A 12,507-nucleotide genomic window follows, 5' to 3' on the forward strand; every position below is an offset into this window, starting at 1 on the left:
TTAGTCTATGGCAAGGCATGCCATCTTCCTATGGAGCTTGAACATCGTGCATGGTGGGCTATGAAGAATTTTAACATGGACATTGATGAGGCTGGATTGCATAGGAAGTTGCAATTGCATGAGCTTGAAGAGATTAGAAATGAGGCATATGATTCGGCAATGGTTTACAAGGAGAAGACTAAGACATTCCATGACCGCATGATTAGGAAGAAACACTTTGTCGTTGGGCAGAAAGTTCTTTTGTTTAATTCTCGACTTAGATTGTTTCCGGGCAAGCTCCGTTCTAGGTGGCTTGGACCGTTTGTTGTTACTCACATTTTTCCTTCTGGTGCTATCAGGATTAAAGGTGTTGTGATTGATAAGAAATTCACGGTCAATTGACATCGCTTGAAGCCGTACTATGAGAATTTTGTGGAGCATAACTTGGAGGAGATCTCTCTCCTTGATCCTACGGCAAGCAAGTGATATTTTCGAAATAGTCTAGGCTATAGACTCTAAACTTAAGCCAATGAAGGAGCCATCAACGAGTGTTTGCATTTTCTTATCCCTTATCTCTTTTTAATTTTCGTTGCTTATCATATTGTACATTGAGGGCAATGTAAGGTTTAAGTGTGGGGTGAGGTATACATCATTCGTTGAATTCTATTGTTTGATGCTTATGTGTTTCGATTTGTTGTTTTGTTTTTCGATTTTTAGTGTTATTTTTTTGTTTTGTTTTTCGATTTTTTAAGTTGTTTTGTTAAGTTGTTTTTGTTTTGAGTCCTAGGTATGCCTTTAACTGTCTAGGATGAGTTGATATTTGAATTTATGGTTGATAGATGATCATGATATTGAATGAACTTTATTATTATTTAATGGTTAATCGATGTGTAGATTTTGTACGAACATGTAGTAGATGAAGATTTTGAAACTTAGGTACAAATTGAGCATGTTCCCTACTTGTTTGAATTCATGTAACTTTTGTGAGTTTCGAGCCATATATGTGCCTTTCTTTGGAGAGTTTTATTATATCGTTTCTTGGCTTTATAACCTCATTACATTTATTTTGATCAATTCATATGCCATAGAATTGCAATGAACTAGAGAATGCTATAACTTACTTTGAGACACTTTCGAAGCTTTATGTCATAATATACTCTGATTTTGAAAAGGATTGTTGGATCTTTTTAGGATTTCCACCACTAAAGCCAAAAAGCCATATGTCCCTATTTGAGCCCTTCTTGGGACACCTTAGTGTTAACCCCTTTGAGCCTACGTTAAGCATTTTCTTTCATTACCAACATGTTATATCCTTGCTTAGTATAGTTATATCTCTACCTTGTCTTTGAAGCTTGGCAGAGCCGATTTGTGGATGTTAATATGGACTTATGGAGTTATGATTTGATTCAAGTGTGGGGTTATGCTATTGTATGTAAGAATGCTGTGACAAGAGTATGAAAAACAAAATGTATATGATGCCGTGTGAAAAAGAAGAAGAAAAAGTATATATGCACGGCATGAAAAAAAATGAGGAAAAGATTGAATGAAGAGATCTCAGCATGACACTTGTATATGTGAATTTAGAGTTGTGATGTATTTGTTAAAGGCTCAATAATTTTGTACTTTAGCCTTTATTCGTTTTCACAATGTTTAAAGTGAAGAATGGGTCCAACATGATGATAATGGGCCCTTGTTTTATGAAGCATGGCGACATAAGGTGGATGATTATTGCTCTGCTAAGTCTTGAGGATGACCTTTGTGATTCCTTTTACCTGAAAAATGATATCCTTACCGAGCCTAAGCCTACCTTTTATAAAGATCCACATGATTCTTAAAATAAGTAGCTCTTGATTTGTGGAGTTTGTTTCATAAGTATGCATATGGTTTGGGTTCATTTGTGCATATGATTGGTATCTTTCATGAGGTTTTCGAATTCACTATGTATTCATAACTCTTATGTGTGAAAAGCTTTTAAGCATGTGCCATGTTCTTGAGAGAAAAGATTCGGAGTGCATATCCCTTGTGAGTTGAATTTGAACTTGTTTTGAACATGTTGAGCTTAATATCACATATGTTTCTGCAATGTCTTACTTGTTATGCGAGATCTTATGTTTATTAACCATTGAATTCATTCTATCTATTTTGATTGAGTGTTATTCTTGATATTATGAATTTGAAGATCTCTGAGACAAAATGTTGAAGGCATTATAGTTGAGTCTTTAATTTAGATGTATTAATTTTTGTTTTATGTTTTTGTTTCCCTTTTCTAGTGTTTGCTAAGGGACTAGCAAAGTTTAAGTGTGGGGTTGTCGATAGGAGCACAAAGTGTGACGTTCTTAATGTGATTATGTCATATTCTTACTCTTTGTTACCTCTTATATAGTATATTTTAGTGTCTTTTTTATGAATAAGTGTCTAGGCATAGCTTATAGCAATTATGAGTGAATTGATGATGAAATCGTACTAAGTGTTAAGAATCCTTGTTGAGATATGATTCCTTGTTTGAGTAGGATTCATCCTTTTATATTTCTTTGTTTCTAATGTACTTATTATTATTAGGAAATACCAATCCATGTTGGAGAAGGAAAGCAATCCTAGTTCCACAAGGAAACAGAAAAAGATACACTTAAAAGCCCAATCCATGCAAGAATGAAAATGCTGTCAAGATTTGTAGTCCAACTTCGACGGGCTCCCCTGGATAGCTCCGATTGCGTTAGAAGACGTACCTTATATGAATAGAAAGCTATGTGAGTCTAGTTTCTGTAGGATTTAGAATCAAATTAATATCTTATTCCTACAGGGAGATATGACTGAATCATTGCTCGGAGGTCCAGTGAGTTCGGCGGAATTATCTCAACCATTGATTTGCTTTTGATCCAAGGGCTATGAGGGAAACTTGGGACTTTGTTCCTCCTGCATATAGAGCACAAATATGTATCAGAATGTCCATAAATCCCTGCACCAAAGAATGTCAAAGAAGGCATGCAGCAAATTTAATGAGGAGATGTAAGAAAAATCAAACATGGCTGCAACAATTAAGACTTTTGCTGCCTCCCTAATTCAAATGAAGAAATTTGTGCAAAAGAAATCAGCAATAAAGGAGGAAGAAGATATGTAATTAATGCAAAAGATATGCAATCCTTATAGAAATCAGAATTCTGGCAGTGCAGATCATCCATCTTTGACAGGCTCCCCTGGACAGCTCAAAATGATTGAGAAAATGTACCTTATATGGATGAAAAGCCACGGAAGTCTAGTTGAAATTGCCAGTTGGAATCATCTCAATATCTATTTTCTAGAGAAAGTTATGGTCACAACAAGGGACAAAGGTCAGATATGCCGAATCTAGGAAACCTCAACCAATTTGCTTTCAACTTTGTGGATTTTGTGGCCATCCTCCCTTGGGTTTCTTCCTCTATATATAGCACCTCATTTCCACATAAAATGATCATCAACCTTGCACACAAGCACAAGCCATAGCTCTGCCGAATCAATCCCTCACCCTTCCAAGAAATCCTAAACCCGATTCCACCATTCTTCACCTTCATCTATAGCCTTCAAGCACGATTGAGAAGAGGTTCCATTCCCCTAGAAGTCTTGGCTACACCTTGTAGAATCGATTGATTGATAAAGTGTAACCATGATTCTCTCTTTGTTTCAATTCGGTTTTTGGTTTTCTTGTTCTTGGATGAGTATGCGATTTGTCTATGAAATAGCTACTTGATTCAATTTATATAAAGATTCGAATTTATGTTTTGGTTTTATGGATTTTCTGTTTTTGGTTTCTGCCGTGTACTGTGTATGAACAATTTCGATTCCTAAGTGTTATGTATGCGATTGTAGCATGATATTTAGGTTGTTGGATTAAAGAGTTATGCTATGAACATGTTTATTCTTTTCTATATGATTTTCGAAATTGCATGATTGGGGGTTAAGTAGGTGACATACTTGATGAATTCGATATGCATGGCTTTGGGATTGTATGGTAAGATGAACATGTTAGATTTCAATGAAACCGAGTGGCAAGAATTGAATGTGTTAAGTGTCTATGCATATAGGTTACTGATTTGGAACTTAAATTGCATGATCCAACCTTAGTTGTTCATGAGCTAATCTCGGCATGACTCTAAAAGAGAGACATATGACTTGTTTCGATTTCTCTATGTGAATTGTTTTGGTGATTGTTTATGTGTGTGTTGGTTGGTTGATCACATGTATATATTAGTTTAGGTTTTATTTTCTGTTTTTATATCTCAATCCGAACCTATATCAAACCTTTTAAACTCTTATGAATTCATTGTTAAATGTTTGTAATTCTTTACCCTGGTTAGATCCCCGGTTTGTGAACGATATCATTTTGCTTTATACTACTAACGATGCTTACAGGGTTAATATTGATCTCGAGTAATCGAACCGATCAAATGATAAGTCAACTTTTTTATAAGTCAAGTTGTACCAAACACATCCATCATGTTCATATCATTCATCTCCGAGAGAAGTCACATACATCATCCTCGACAACAGGGATGGTACGTATTGTTACCACTGTTTTGTTGAATTTTTTTTAAAGAAATTGTTACTACTCTGTGGGAGCTTACGAAGGTACACTTGCACCATTCATGTGCAAGTCACATGACCTAACAGATCAGTTAATATTGGTTAGTGTAAAAAAAATCCACTGCAATAAAAAAACAGAAAGTATTTTATATTTCGTATAGCGCGTCTCTCCATCTCTTCAAATCCTGAGGACCAAAACCCATAAACCATTCAAGCAAAAACAATCACCAAAACCCATCACACAGTTCCATCCAAACCCAAGCAAATTCAAACAGCTTGGTACTGTTTTAGACATACACATTGCGTAAGATTTAAACTCTAAATTTTTCAGAGACCCATAATTGCTTAATTGTGCATTGGTTCTAGGGGTAAGAATATAGCTTCCCGTCTCTAAAGTTTCCAACAACAGCCACCTTTATCCATCCGTTACTTTCCCCAATTCCAAAAGCCAAAATGATGATGCCAAAAACTCACTTAATCGAAAAACCCGACCTTTCGCTTTCCGGCAAAGGAAGCAACGACGCCGGCGGAATCCTGTGGTGGTGGCGCACTGCGGATCTTCTTGAAGCAGCTGTGGAATCATGTGGTGGGCATAGAAGATGTGGTCGGCATGATATCGGCAGGAGTGAGTAGAGGGTAGGAGACTCAGAGTCGCAGTACGTCCTATGCAGTGGGGCATTGGCACATGAAGAGGGTTACTGGGTCGCCTTCTTGGTTGTCCATGGAGGAGTTAGGATTTGAGGTTGAGAGAGAGGTGATCAGTGTCCAACAATTACCCAGAGTTAATTAACTAAAAATCTATCATGTTAGTTTTTGTTTAACAGAGTGAATATCGGGGTTTGTGTCATTTAACTATTAAATTGATTGAATGAGTCTGATTGGTTGGTAATACAAAACCAAGGCAACTCGCCTAGCATGAAGGCAGGATGCAGAAAGTGGAATATATTATAATCTTTATGAAAATGAATCAGATATTAAAAAGCAACTGAAGATACAAATCAGATTTATAAGCGAATACTAACTTCGCGTCCTTGCTGAATAACAAGGACAATGATAGGTGGGGTTTCATGCACTCAAGCGAAGTTAGTATCAGGCATGCACTCAAATTTTAATAATAACCGGTCTCAATCTATAAAATCTTCTACTATGAAACACAATTAAAGCTGAGCATCGTAACATACGAGACGGAAAAAGCATTTCATAAAATGGAAGTCCAACAAGGAGAATGATATAACATAACAGAGGCTTCATTACTTTCATTATATATGAAGTTACAGAAAAAGGGTATTACCCATGTAGGCTTCCCAGCATATTTATAAGCAACTTATGTGTTGTTGTTAGCCTATGGAATTGAGAATTTTGTTAGAGGCAGCAACTTCAAGGGTGATGTATCATCCCCAATCCACTAATGGGGTTGGATAAGCTCTACGGGAATAACTTACGCCCTGCTCCCCAAAAGAACAAATAGTAAGATATAAACTAAATTTTGGCACATCCTCCAGATCATGCATCCTAATATGCCTTCAGGTTCAGGATATATAACCTAATACTCACTCACATTAGGAATGAAAATATATAGGGTTCTACTTAGGATCAAATTCAAATGGTCCATATGATAACTCATACTAGATAGTCTCGAAGAGACAAGTAGGCACGATATCTAACTAAACTTTTTGTGTCCAACAGATCATGGTATAATCCTCTCCCTCATAAATAATCCCAGTAATATTATCTAATCTTTCACACTGACAACAAAAAGGATTCCACTTCACATGAATACCCAAACTCTCCAAAACTAATACAAGTATATAAAATTGCATGCTTCCAGTAGCCGAACCTAAGATACAGAACTGAAGAATCTTCAAGAAAAAAAAAAGACTTTTCAAGAAAACAGTAACCAGCCCATATATTATTCCAGAAGCAAAAGGCATCAACCATCAACAATTATGTCTCTTTGTCAAAAGAAAAAAAAACACAAATAAATAGGTATCTAAATAAAGCTAGAGAGCAAGATAATAATTGACTAAAATGCACAGTTATTGCCTAACAGGGCATATACAAAATGTAAAAACGAAAATTGGCATCACCAACAGCTGCCAAGACTCTTTCCTGACCTGAACAATAATGACATTTACCACATTCAGCCAAAGTTAATTTTATGTTATGTTAAATGAAATAACATAGTCCGTTTGGTGGGAAATTCCTTACATAGCACCAAATCTGAACCAAAAATAAATAAAATAGCAAACCATCTTATTTCCATAGCATTACCTTTATATTTATTTTACTGTATTCTATACTCCATAGACTCAGTTTTGTTACAGATATGCTCCTTATATTGGCATGTGTTCGTACCACACAATACTTTGAACTAATTTGCCTAGTTTTTGTGATCCCACAACAGGCACAGTAATAGCATTTTTATTACTATATCTCTGCCTATGAATTGTTCTTCTCAATCAGTTCAAATCAACATTACCAATTTTCTTTCCAAAGGCCTTTCAGTCCCTGCCAATCATCTGATGCACACCTCTTCTGTCAAGATGTTTCAAATTATTTTCTGCATACACATACATGCTAACAAGACAATTGACACATGTTTATAATCTTGGTTCACGATATAGGTTGTTGTCGTACCTTTTAATAGTCCTATTTTGACTTCTCCGATCCCAAAACCAGCATGAAGGTGGGAACATAGAATCACCCAAAAATTAAACATTGACGCAAAATATCAGTTAAGAGCATAAAATTCTCTCAATAACATACCGAAAGACGAAAGTATTATATATACCACTTTAAAACCTTAAAAAATAAGTATATCCTTATGATATAAGCCTAAAATTCACTACTAGCTTATTATTTCGTTTTTCCTCAATCATATAATGTTTACTGGTTAACACTTCTAACTTCAATCAGCTACCACTATGAAACCCTAAAACAAGTATATCCTTATGCTGCAACTTACTGTTAGCTTTCTACTTCATTTCTACCAATCAGATAATGTTTATCAGTCTACTGTTCTAATCAGTTGAGGAAGTTTTGGCTTCAAGATTCATGTTTATGGCTCACTGAACACCACATTGCTAACTTTTACAGCATAACTATGCTATGACACATTGACACTGACCGTACTTGACGGGTAAAGTATCCATGAATCAAGGAAACCAGAATCTCAAAGATCAAATTGGATCTCAAAGAACATTCCTTTTATTTTCATTTCTTTTCTTTTCTTTTCTTTCGTAAGACAACTTCATCGAAAAATTATCAAAATCCTAACCCAACAAACCAAATTCTACTTTATCTTGACAAAATGTCATTTACTACTGCAGAATCTATGATAGGCCAAATAGTGTTACATTTGAGGTACTCTAGTAACGGAAAGCAGATCTACCACCGTAAATGAAACACTGTAATCTTCATTCTCCATTGCCCATATACTATACCATAAAGTAACAAAGCTGATACAATATTACAGAACCAAATAATCTCAATCCCAATCAATCAGTCAAGGCCAAATATAATCACCAAATTTTGCGGTGTATTCTAAAAGATGTACACACAAAAAAAAAAAAAAAAAAGAGTACCCAAGACCAAACCTGGTTGCAATCAGTGATATTCAGTCCCTAATCCCAAGCTCAACCTCGAGCTCATCGTCGTCTTCAAACAGCTTGAGAAGCCTGGCGTGCTGCTCCTCTCTCTTCTTCCTCTGCCATAACCTGAACAGAAACACACCGAACCCAACCACCGCCGCCAAACCCAGCAACACAATCACCACCTTCAGCGCCACCGACGACGAAGAACCGCCGGCTTTGTTGTTGTTGTCGTCTTTCGCCGAAACGGAAGCGAAAAACAAGGGGATTAAAAAGACGAGGAATTGCAGGGATTGGGATCCGTTCATGTCTCTTTGAAACGTTGAAGAAGATCAAGAGATTTTAAGGAAGAGGAAAGTGGGCTGTGTTTGGTTTTGCTTTCCTCTGCCGCACCACTTCAACGACTTAACATTGAAGTCCAAACACACTCCTACATATTAAAGCTTGGAAAGTATTTATGCTTCCTTTGAAAAAAAATGTATTTATCTTTTGCACCCCGTGTTTCTGTCAAATTATATTTTTGTGCCTTTAGTTCATCCTACATAGATCGATGTGTTAAGATCTCATCCTCGATCTCACGTCAAAAAAGTGACAAATATAATACGATTTATAATTATAGGGATAATATTAAATTGTACTAAGGTCTTCTATAATTAAAAATCAAAATTTTTAAGGTGGTTAAATTAGAACAGTATTCATACAATTGATCAATGAGTCACGTTTTATCGCTATCTAAAGTCCATAATGACTATTTGGGAGTAGTAATTCCATTTTCAATTTGTATATGAATTATGGCATTATATACCCTTTATATATTTTTTGAATGATTTATATATCAATAAGATTTCAATTAGAAATATCATTATGTTCAAGATAAAGGAATTGCACTAATACACTAGAATTTGATATATATTTGGTAACAAAAGAAAGTTAGTTCTTAGTTAAAGAGAACTATTTGGTGAACTACTTGCTAGTTTACATTCTACTATGCTATATTATGACTCCATTTCAAAAATCCTCTATAGAACTTATCAAATAAAGATTGCAATTTCTAGCCTCAAGATAAGCATTCGATTCTTGTCCTTTGTTTCATGGAGGTTATCAGGCCTGTGACGGTTAAATCTCCTGATGCAGTACTAGGAGCATATTGCGATTGGCGCGCCATAGGCGTCATGGATTCAATTACTACCTGTGCAGTTGGATTAAGAACATAGGACGAATCAAGTGGTCGATCATCATTTCTTCCCAATTTTGACTAGGTTAGGAACCTGCCCAGGCCCAAACATCATTCTTGATGTTCTAGTTCCTTTTGGGTGGATCTCTCCTGAGGACGTAATTGATCTGTATAAAAGAGATGGCGTGAGATCCACTGCCAGTAATGTCAGCTCCTCAAATGCAGCAGATATCACATGTCGTTCCATCGATTCCTTCTCCCGGATATGACATATCCAACTCAAGGGTCTCGACCAATGGGAAGATCAACGTCCACCAATGGGATATCCTCATCAACCACCTCCACCAGGACAAATTCATCCTCCGGCATATGGGAAGCCTATGAACCCCTGTGTCCATGCTTTTCATCCCTAACATCCACAATATCCACTTCATTTGTATCAGCCGTATGCACCTTATATTCCCGAGCATGCAAAAAGGTACGGTGCTTATCCCGCAGGTTCACCATCAGGTCCTTGGGTATTACAGGTCCAGAATCCTGGTTCTTATCCTCCTCCACGACTTCCTCTGCCTCCTCAGCTCCTCTTGACTATCATGCAGAAGCTCCAAGTGCGCCTCTTCCTCATGAGGAATAGTTCCTCTTAGTAGCAATCCTCTTAGGAGCTCCCAAGTGAATCATATGTTGCAGACTGAAATACATCATAGTGGAAGCGAAGGATTTTCAAATCCCCTGCATTCGACAATTGGTATTTAATACTATATATATTTTCCAATCAAGGTTTAGTTGCATGGTAATTGATAGATGTAGTACTTTCCTAGTGAAACATGCTACTTTTTTCCAAATCAAAGGTCCCAGTGCAGTACCATTGACGATATGCATGTTAACCTCTTGGAGTTGTTATGATCCAGTTGGTCTCTCTATCAATTGTATGATAGTTCTTGAGCATCTGTCATGTATATGGTTCTGTTTGTCACATATCATGCTGATATGTTGGTAAAATTGTCAAAATACATTCCAAACTTAGCTGAAACTGTAAATTTACACCCCGAACTTACATTTGAGTCAATTTACTTCCTGAGCTTAGTAAAAATTATCGATTTGCATCTCATTCGTTAAATTTAACTGTTTATATCCAATTTTGCGTCACATATCATGCACATGAGGGGTAATTTTATCATTTTCTATTTATATTTTTCTTAAAAACAAATTAAAGAATATTTTTAAAGGAGGATTATTTTTTTAATCAAATTATTTATTTACATTTTTTTTCTACATACTTAACCCTATTTCGAATTATATATTCAACATAAAACTCACTCATTCAAATATAGTGTGTTGTGTATACATATATTTTTATGTGTACACATTTAGTTTTAATTTGCTATGTATTTATGTATATTTTTATAATATCTTTTAACATACTATATCACATAAAATAATAAATATATAAATCAATAACATATTTCGAAAAATAAAAATAAAAAAACATAGTAACAAGTGTTCCTCTTACGTAATTTTATTAATTTATTTCATTATTAAATATGAATAAATATATAATGACAATACTACCTCTCAAATGCATGATATGTGACTTAAAATTGGATGACAAACATTAAATTTAACGGATGGGGTGTAAATCGGCAATGTTTACTAAATTTAGGAGGTAGATTAACTCAAATGCAAGTTCATGGTGCAAATTGACAATTATGACCAAGTTTGGAGTGCAAATTGACAATTATGACCAAGTTTGGAGTGCAAATTAACATTTTTTCCTGCAATAAATAACAAAGTTTTTTTCGAACGAACAAATGACAAAGTTACACAAACTAACTGTGAAGCATTCCAGGACTCCAGGAGTCGGTAAGTTAGTAAACAACTAACATTTGACTTCTTGCTAAAGAACGCTTATTGCATGAGATTACAATAGGATGACTCAAGTATGTCGTTGCCTTGTCAGTTTATGTTAGTAGGATGGTTGCCTTGTCGGATTTTATATTAAGTTGATGCCTTGTTAGATTTATAATAGTAAGATGATTGTCTTGTCGGTTTATATTCGGAAGATGGTTGTCTTTTCGGATTATGTTAGTAAGATGGTTGCTTTGTTGGATTATAATAGTAAAATGATTGCCTCGTCTGATTATGTAAGTAAGATATTGTTGCCTTTTTAGATTGTTGATAAGATTTTTGCCACTCAAGTAACTTTTGCCCGGCTTGAGGTGTCAACAAAGAGCTCATTGAGCTAGTATTTCGATGTTGTGGGATACATTATTTTGGAACAGATAATAATTTCAATGACTTGTTAGCTATATCATGAATTAAATCAGTTTGCTTGCATTCTAAGTTCTAAGTTGGATTATTTGATTAATCTGGAAATTGGTTTGATGATGGTTATAATATAAAATGTATTGTTGTTGAGTTTTTACTGATCTTTTTTGTCACAATCTGAGATTTGATCTGCATTCCCTGGTTTTATCATCCTTTGATACTGATGATATTGATTCTCTTTGCTCCCTAATTAATATTAGGGTACTTAAACTTAAGCACTTGAAAGGGGATTATTCTTTTAAAGCAGTAAGGTTGAAAAAAAAAATACTCCCAATTTGTTCTTCGAAAATCTTTGCACTGAGATTTGAACCATATTTTGCAAACATTTGTCAGGTGATTTTGGCCCAGTTTGAGGTACCTGCAAACAAGCCTTTGATTGCTCAGATTGTTATACCTTGTTGAATTGTTTTAGTAAGATGGCTGCCTTGTTGATTTTTGTTGATAAAGTTGTTGCCTTGTCGGATTGGTTTAGTAAGATTGTTACATCGGTCGGGTTATGTTGATAAAATTGTTAGTCACTTAAGTGATCTTGCTCAATTTTGAGATTTCAACAAAGAGCTCATTGAGATGTTATTTCGATCATTTGGGATACGTGACTTTGGAACAAATTGAGTTGTCATTGACACAAGAGTTGTGCCAAAATAGTAATGAGTTTTACTTGCATTTCATTGAATTAATGCAGGGACATCTAGATAGTATTGAAATGCTGGCATGCCAAGACTTTTGTGGTAGTATCTAGAAGAATATCAAATTGACGGCTTGTTAAGGTTTCACACAACAAAAAAATAACTTTAATTGCCAACAATGCCAGGTCCTCATGCTTTGCAGCAATGTTCCAAGGTTTTATACTAATTTGTTTCCCTTGTTAAGGTTCTGAAAGAG

This window comes from Argentina anserina, chromosome 5 (genome assembly GCF_933775445.1).
Source record: "Argentina anserina chromosome 5, drPotAnse1.1, whole genome shotgun sequence".
Lineage (NCBI taxonomy): Eukaryota > Viridiplantae > Streptophyta > Magnoliopsida > Rosales > Rosaceae > Argentina > Argentina anserina.